The sequence below is a fragment of the Peromyscus californicus genome, unplaced genomic scaffold (genome assembly GCF_007827085.1).
Source record: "Peromyscus californicus insignis strain IS unplaced genomic scaffold, ASM782708v3 Scaffold_17__1_contigs__length_78620276, whole genome shotgun sequence".
In the NCBI taxonomy this organism is placed as follows: domain Eukaryota; kingdom Metazoa; phylum Chordata; class Mammalia; order Rodentia; family Cricetidae; genus Peromyscus; species Peromyscus californicus.
In genome coordinates, this window is record NW_026294469.1 from 25,550,473 (window position 1) to 25,559,353 (window position 8,881).

At 52.3% G+C, this 8,881-nt stretch overlaps 1 protein-coding gene across 1 annotated transcript in view; it reads left to right on the forward strand.

The window, feature by feature from the left end:
* Nucleotides 1-1,463: 1,463 nt before the first annotated feature.
* Psd2 (pleckstrin and Sec7 domain containing 2) overlaps nt 1,464-8,881 on the forward strand; it is a 79,129-nt gene continuing 71,711 nt past the window's right edge. Inside the window, exon 1 of the mRNA XM_052741905.1 lies at nt 1,464-1,610. The gene's annotated coding sequence lies outside the window, so the exon portion shown is untranslated. The remainder of the gene's footprint in view (nt 1,611-8,881) is intronic.

Consider the following 8,881-nt stretch of genomic DNA (forward strand, 5'->3'; position numbering starts at 1 on the left):
GTTTGTGGGGGGGGGGAGGCGGGAGCCGGATTCGTGTCCCGGGGGTCTGGCGGCGCCGTGGGCAGCCTGGCGCGCCCGCTCCCTGGGGTCCCCGCCGAGCGCCTGCCTGGCTGCGGGACCCCGTTGCCAGGAGCAGTCAGGATGCGGCAGCGTCTCCATGGCAACGCGGCATCTCGAGCCTCGCGCCGCCCTCCCCCGGCGCCCCGCAGTGGGCAGGAGGCCGAGCCTGGCAGCCCCGCCCGGCCCAGCAGCCAGCAAGCTGGGCCAGGAGGCCAAAGCCTGGTAGGAGGGGCTGAGGAGGGGGCTCCTTATTTTTCTGGGAATGAAAGGCTGACCTGCCTTTACTTCCCTCTATGTCTGGGGGAAGCAGAAAAAAGGAGACTCTGTTCTCTGTTCATATGCCGCGTCCCCCCCCCCCCCCCCAACCCCAACAAGCTAGGAAATCATGGACAGGTTCTGGTCAGGGCCAGAGCCTCTTGAGGGATAGATCTGATCTAAATCCTGACTGTGAAAATGGCACAGTGACACGGGCTGGAGGGGCTGTGGAGAGGGCCCTGAAGCACGGTGCGGAAGTACCATCCAGAACCAGGGTACGAGTGCAAGTTCAGGGATTGCACCGGTGTGAAACACGGTGTCCACCGCTCATAGATACTGCTCATGTCCCCAGTACATTCTATGACCCTCTTTACCCTCTTAGCCATATCCTTAAACCCACTTACTGCTTCCTACTGTGGGTTTGGACCCCCAGCTCCTATGCGGTATCCTCATAACACCACAAGGTGTTACTCAGTATGCCCCTAGGGTCAGCTGTTGGCTTTCAAATAGCCACTCAGGGATCTACAGCACCACCGTGTAACTACACGGTGCCCTCCTTCCTTTTTAGGATTAGTGCCTTTTAACAGTCTCCAGGGATCATGCACTGTTCCCAGTACCTATCTGGTGGTCCCCCAGCGTTCTCTCACGAAGCTGTCCAATAACCTGAACATTCAGTGTAGTTCCCATTCCCTTCCTGTACTCACGCCAGAGTACTTGGCGACGACCACTACAACCTCTCTCTGTTCAGTGTAGTCCCATTAGGCACTTCCTGGCCCACAACAGGTAAATTCTCTTTTGATCATCCTCTGTCCTCACTTCCTCCCTGGAAGCCTCAGTACAGCCAAGCTGTATAGTGCTCACAATGACCAGGAGGGGGCGCACGAAACAGTCTCCCGGAGGCCACAGGGTGAGGCGCGGCCAGTGTGGAAGGCCAAGGGGCCAAGTGTCGTTGTACCAAGACTGAATCCATGCCCAGGGTGGGGCTGCATCCCAGGGAGATTCTTCCCGAAGTTGGTGCACCCTCCACGCGGCTTCCTTTGCGGGCTCACAGAAGACGCCGTCGTGGTTTGGGCTCTGAGAGGGAACGCGCGCCCTCTGGTGGCCGCGGCGCAGAGCTGCTCCCCAGGTTGCTAGGGAAGAGGCGCTTCTGGTATCTATCACCCCCCTTCTGCAGTCTGTGAAGGGTTAAGGTCATCCTCGCTTCCTCTCACAAAATGGGATTTCCTCCCATCTATGGATGAGAGAAACGGACTCCTCTCTGTGCATGTGGACAGAGCTCCAGCAGGAGGGACCAGGTTAGGTTTCTGCAGACTGTTGTGTTTGGGTGATTCACTGAGATTGAACGGTGATCTTGTGCCCATTTCTGGCCTGGCATCATCGATAGTGATTGGGTTCCTTGAAATGTCTCCCCCATCTGTTTCGCATGGTTGGGTGACAGACATCCAAGCTTGTGAAGTGTTCCAGGATCGGCAAGAGAGATGGGGAGGCAGTGATGAAGGACACCGGCCTGGTTTGAGCTTGAGCAATCTCCTTCCTTTCCTTCCTTCCTTCCTTCCTTCCTTCCTTCCTTCCTTCCTTCCTTCCTTCCTTCCTTCCTTCCTTCCTCCCTCCCTCCCTCCCTCCCTCCCTCCCTCCCTCCCTCCCTCCCTCCCTTCCTTCCTCCCTCCCTCTTTCCCTCCCTCCCTCCCCCCCCCTCTCTCTTTCTTTTTTTCGAGACAGGGTTTCTTTGTGTAGCCCTGGTGGTCTGGCTGTCCTGGAACTCATTCTGTAGCCCAGGCTGGCCTCGAACTCACAGAGATCCACCTGCCTCTGCCTCCCAAGTGCTGGGATCAAAGGCGTGCGCCACCACTTCCTGGTCCTCATTTTTTAAAAAAATAATTTATTTTCTTGTTTTATGTGCATTGGTGTTTTGCCTTCATGTATGTCTGGGGTCCCCTGGAACTAGAGTTACAGCTAGTTGTGAGCTGCCATGTGGGTGCTGGGAATTGAACCTGGGTCCTCTGGAAGAGCAGTCAGTGCTCTTAACCGCTGAGCCATCTCTCCAGCCCCACATTTTTTAAAAAAAGATTTATTTACTTTTTATGTATATTGTGTTCTGCCTGCATATATGCTGCACACCAGAAGAGGGCACCAGATCTCACTACAGATGGTTATGAGCCACCATGCGGTTGCTGGGAACTGAACTCAGGACCTCTGGAAGAGCAGCCAGTGCTCTTAACTGTTGAGCCATCTCTCCAGCCCTATCCTTCACTTTTTTTTTAAGGTGTGTGTGTATGTGTGTGTTTATGTGGGGGTTTATGGTGATATTTTATATGTACTAAAATGTTATTTGTCAAAGCTATTAGCAAGCCATAGGAAAGCAGGGCAGTGGTGGCGTATGCTTGTAATCCCAGCACTTGGTAGGCAGAGCTGGGTAAGTCTCTGTGTGTTCAGGGATACAGCCATTATTGGATACACAGGCCTTTAATCTCAATACCAATCATGGAAAACCTGGAGGTCTATACAGACAGGCCCTGACGAGGTGGTCATGTGGTTGGGTTTACAACCAATGAGAAGGTAGAACAGAAATTCTATATAAGGACTTTAACACAGAAAGTAGCTCTGGTTCGGAGAGGTAGGACCACCGCAGGAGGAAGGGTAAGGTTTTAGCTCTTAGCTCTTGGCTTTCTTCTTTGCATTGGTTCTGTGTTTCTTATTTAATAAGAAGGTTGGTTACATCTACAGGGGTTTGTGTATGCCATGTGTGTGCAGGTGCTGCAGAGGCCAGAAGAGGGCATCCAATCCCCTGCAAATGTAATTAGTTGGTTTTGAGCACCTGATGTGGGTTCTGGAACTAACTGAACTCTGGTCCTCTTTCTGAAGGAGCACCAAGTGCGATTTTTCCTTTTTTCTTTTTGTTTGTTTGTGTGAGACAGGGTCTCACTGTGTAGCCCTGGTTGACCAGGAATTCACTTTGTAGACCAGGCTGACCTTGAACTCACGGAGCTCCGTCCACCAGTCTCTGCCTGCTGAGTTAGTAGCTCAGTTGGTAGAGTGCTTGCCTGGCATGCATGGGGCCTTGGGTTCTGTCCTCAGCACCACAGAAACTTGGCAGCATGTTTAGAAGCTCAAGAACCTCCTGGACTGTGCAATGAATTCAAGGCCATCCTGGGCCATAAGAGACCTTATCTCAATGATAAAATTAATTCAATAAAGTGAATTAAATAACGACAAAACTCCCCCCACTCCCCAGGGTCATTGTAAAGGTTAAATCAGAGGATGAGGATGAGGAGCAGAAGCAGGAGGAGAAGGGGGAGGAGGGGAGGGAAGAAGGAGAGCAGGAGGAGGAGCATGGGGAGAAGCTTGGGGATGATAACAGCAGTAGTGGTAGTTAAGATCCAAGAGGTGGTATTGCTCCCCCCAAAACCCTTCCGACTTTTGGGAGCGTTCCTCACTTGTATTTAGTAAATCCATGTTCTCTCTGCATGTGTGAGAGAGGCATGACTCTACCAGGCAGACTTGGTAGGGAACCTGACACAGGGTTTGTTCTGAAGAGGCTCTCAGCAAGGGCCTGTTGCCAGGCAGGGTGGCAAGTCCCCACCGGGCCTTCAGGGTGAGCTCTAGGGGCCCTCTAGTCCGACTACTAGGGCTGGGGGCAGAGGGAGGGGCCAGAGGACCCCTGCTTTCTGCTGCTCTGTGTTCTCGTGGTGCCTGCAACCTGGATCAGATCTCCTCACCCCAGCAGGGCATGGGAGCTGGCTGACAGAGAAAGATACACATTCTAGTGAGGGCAGCCGGATCTGGGGGCCTTGCTGAAACCTTTCCTGCAAGAGCAAGAAGGAAGGAAGTAGGGAGGCCAAGGGGACAGGGGAGGAAGGAAGGAAGGGATGGAGCAGGCTCCCGCTGGGCGCAAGTTCTCTCTGGGACTAGCCAAGAAAAGAGGCCATCTGGACCGGACTGGACTGGACTGGCTAAAAGGATGTTGGGATGGTTGCCTTGGCTGGGGTTTGCATGTCAGTGTGTGTGTGTGTGTGTGTGTGTGTGTGTGTGTGTGTGTGTGTGTGTGTGTGTGTTGGGAGGGAGGGGGCAAGAAAATATGAGGATATGAGTTCTTCCCTTCTTTTGGGACTCTATGGCAGTGAAGTCAGGAATGGGAAGTGATGCTTTGGCCTGGGACCGGGCATGGCCTGGCTTCTCTTAGGCCCTATTTTCCAGACTTCAGAGTCGGGAGTGCTCACTGCCTGTGAACCCACACACACACTCAGCAGCCATCATTGACAGCATACTGTGGGTTAGGTTAGGCTTATGACAGAACCAGGCCCCGCCCTTACAGGACTTGTCTGTAGTGAGGGAGGAGGGTGAGTCACCAGGCCCCTGGCAGCCCAGAGCAGATGTCTGACCCACCCTAGGTGAAGGAAAGCTTTGCTAGGTCAGGAGTAAGGTGGGATGAAGCTTCTAGGGAAGGGTGGTCTCAACATAAGAGGGTGAGGGAGTGCAGGGTTATGGCGCCAGCTGGATGTGTAGCCTCGAGAGGCAGAAGGCAGGAGACTGGGCCGGTAGCTGTGCGTTTCCACCCGAGAGCAAGGCAGGGCCAGAGAAGGTTCCAGGCAGGTGGCAGGGCCAGACTGGGATAAGGCATATTGGAGGATGTTCAGGGCTTCTGTGATGTGGCCTCAGCTCCCTCAGCACCTTTACAGGGGAAGGCCAGATCACAGCACTCAGAGGCCCCAGGTAGCAATTCAGATGTCACCCTGTCTCTGGAAAGGCTACTCAGCGACATGGCCTGCCCTCCACGGTCTACCTCTTCATCCAGTTATGTCCCCACTCCCTTGTTGATATGCTTTTGTGCCCTGGCTGTCACGATGGGATGCCCCACCTCTTCCCTGGACCCGGATGGGCTCATGAGCCCGCCAGCCAGTACATTTGGATTCAAGACACTGGCAATGAGGAGAGGGCTTGTGACCTGATTTGGGTCAGTCAGAATCCTGACTTGGGGTGATAATGAAGCTGGGAAGCTTCATGGATACGGGTCACACAGATCCTCTTGTTAAGAAAGGTCTGCATGGCTGAACGTGCTGTTCTGTCTTTTTTATTTTTAGAGTATTTTATTTTGAAGCAGGGTCTCATGTATCTCAGGTTAGCCTTTAACTTACTTTGAAGCTGGGGATGACCTTGAACTTCCGATCTTCCTGCTTCTACCTCGCGGGTATTGGAATTGCAGGAGTGAGTCACAGCCACTCCTGGTTTATGTAGTGCTGGGAATTAAACTCAGGGCTTTGCGTGTGTGAGACAAACTCCCTATCCACTGAGGTACATCCCGGCTTATTTGACCTTAAGTTTTGTAGAGCTGGAAACTGAACCCAGGGCCTTGCATGTGCTAGACAAGTGCTCTGCCACTGGTCCACACCCCAGCCCTCTTGAAATTTTGTTTTGTCTTTGTTTGTTTGAGATAGGGTTTCTCTGTATAGCCCTGGCTGTCCTGGAACTTGCTCTGTAGACCAGGCTGCCCTCAAACTCAGAGATCTGCCTGCCTCTGTCTCCTGAATGCTGTAATTAAAGGTGTGCGCCACCATCGCCCAGCACTTGAAATTTTTTTTTTTTTTTAAAAGGTTTATTTATTTATTATGTATACAGCATGTATGACTGCATGCCAGAAGAGGGCACTAGATCTCATTACAGATGGTTGTGAGCCACCATGTGGTTGCTGGGAATTGAACTCAGGAGCTCTGGAAGAGCAGTCAGTGCTCTTAACCTCTGAGCCATCTCTCCAGCCCCCCACTTGAAATTTTTAAAAAAGGTGATTTATTTGTACCGTGCATGTGCATGTGCGTGTGCGCGTGCGTGCGTGCGTGCGTGCGTGTGTGTGTGTGTGTGTGTGTGTGTGCGCGCGTGTGTGTGCGTGCATGCATGCGTGCGTGTGTGTGTGTGTGTGTGTGTGTGTGTGTGTTTATGGGCACCATGTGGAGGTCAGTTCTCTCCACTTTTATGTGGGTCCTAGGGATTGAGCTCCGGTCATCAGGTTTGTGCTGTAGGGTGGCAAGTGTCTTCACCCACAGAGCCACCTTGCTGGGTTCAGAGGATGTTTTTACTCTGGATCTTCCTGCCTGACGCTCCCCAGTACTGGGATTACAGACAGTGGTCAGCAGCATTCACAGTTTTTGTGGCGCATTGAGGAGGGAACCCAGGACCTTGTGTGTGCTAGACAAGCCCCGAAGCTGACATTGGGAACCACAGTCCCAGTCCACCTGCTGTGGGTTTTTTTTTTTCCAACGAGCTCTGTATCTTCAGCTAGTGCTGGGTCCTTCAACATAACTGTCGGGGAAAGACTCCTCTCATCTTTAGGATAGGGAGCTGTGATGTGGGTGCAGGGACCTGTGGCCCCTCCTTCTTTAAGTTGCCCCATGTGTGGTCCCTCAGTCCCCTGAGGCCAGGGCAGGGGCAGAACTGCCTCCTCTGTGACCCATCTCCCTCAGTCTCTCCAGGGTCTGCTTCTGTCCAGCTGGACCCCAGTTCAGGGCTGTGGCTGGGTGGGACAGGGCAGCTAGGGGAAGCCAGCCTCATCAGACTCAAAGATGCTGTTGCCTCGGATGCTGGGGGCATCTTCATGGACCGCCAGGCTGCTACCCAGGGCATTTCTGTTTGCCTCTCCTTGGGACCAGTCACCACAAAGCAGGGCCTGATGGGGAGCCCCAGAAACAGCAGGTATAGAGCTAAGGTGGGTTGCTCTCTTCCCTCCCTGAACCCATCCCCAGACAGGTGGGGCAGAGATGAGGCTTTCCATCTTGGCTTGCTTCTGGGGACAGTGAGATGAGGGATGAGAGAGAGCCCTTGGTAGTTGCCAGTCTGTAGAACTTTAGGGAGTGGGAAACAGGGCAGCCAGGCCTGCGAGAAAAGCCACTCCAGATGGGGTCTTTGAGTGCATCACTGGGGTGGCACGTGCCTCCCTCACCGTTAGACAGACTCAGATCTGTAGAAAAAGAAACTCCTACCCTTACAGCCATTGACAGGTAATAGCTCCTCATCCGGGGGTGGGGCCTCTAAATCACGCTCCCACTGAGGCTGGAATGTTGACAGGCAGGCTTCATCTTGTGCAGGTGTTATGCACAATATTCTCGTTTACTTGTTTATTCAGTGTTTTCCCCCCTTGGCCCAGACTGTGGGATTCAGGGGGCTGGGCCCTCATCTGTCTTGTTCCCCATGTTTTCAGTGACTGACCCTACAGGGTGGGAGCTTCAAGACTGACCCGGCTCTGCTCTCATGGAGTTTGTATTGTAGCAAGGGCTGAAAAAGTCAATCAGTTTGTTCTCTTTGTTGCTGTTGCCTTGGGACAGGGTCTCACTATGAAGTTCAAGTAAGCCTCAAACCCATAATCCTCCTGCCCCAGCCTCCCAAGTGCTAAGATTATAGACATGGACCACCAGGCCTCACTGCCAGGCTAACTCTATGATGCACATTCAGAATTTGTTGTTTTCAACAGTGACAGACAACTCCTAATGTGAAGTTCATCTATTATTATTAATTTTAGATAGGGTCTCATGTAGCCAAGGCTGGCCTCAGACTTGCTCTACAGCCAAGGATGACCTTGAACTTCTAATCTTCCTGCTCCCATCTCTGGAGTGCTAGGCTTACAATCACACAGCACCACTCTTGGGGTGTATGTTGTGCTGGGGATCAAAGCCAGGATGTCATGCCTTTCAGGCAAGCATTCCATCACCCGACCACGTACTCAGACCATCGTTCTGTTTCTCATGGTGGCGGCACCATTTAATTCCTCACCGATAGCATGGAACGGTTCCAGTTTTTCCCTATCTCTAACACTTATTTTCATGTTGAAAAACTTCCAGTACTTGGGAGACAGAGGCAGGAGGAGCTCCGTGAGTTCAAGACCAGCCTGTCTATGTAGTGAGTTCCAGGGCAGCCAGGGCTACATAATGAGAGCCTGTCTCAAACAAAAATTATGTGTTTTTGTAGCAGGCAGGTGGTTGCATACCCTTAATCCCAGTACTCAGGAGGTACAGGCAGGTGGATCTCTGAGTTTGAGGCCAGCCCAGTCTACAGAGCAAGTTCCAGGACAGCCAGGGCTACACAGAGAAATCCTTTCTTGACCCCGCCTCAAAAGTGTTGCTGTATTAATTTCTCTTCATATGTCATCTAATTTTTAAATAAATTGGACCCACTAAGTCCAATTAGGGCTGCCCATTTGTACACGGGTGCGAGGCCATCTACTGGTATGTGGGCAGTCTCTCAGGATTCACACCTCCAAAGAAGAATGATTCTCCCTCTCCCAGCAGCTATCCATTGCCCTTAGTTCCTCAGTTAGAAGTGGGGCTTTGAGACCATCCCCTCCCCACCTGCACCATGCTGGAATTTTGATTGATTGGACCTTGTACAGGGCTTGTACAGGCAACTAAAGCTGCTGTGAGTTCATGAATGGAACAGTCTTGTTTGGTCCAGAAGACAGCATTTCCCAGCACTACCTCCCCATCCCCTGGCCCTTGAATCCTTTTTGCCTCCTCTTCTTTGATGTCCCTTTAGTGGAGTGATTGGTTAGTGGAGTGATTGGTAAAGATGTCCCTCTTTGCCCAGT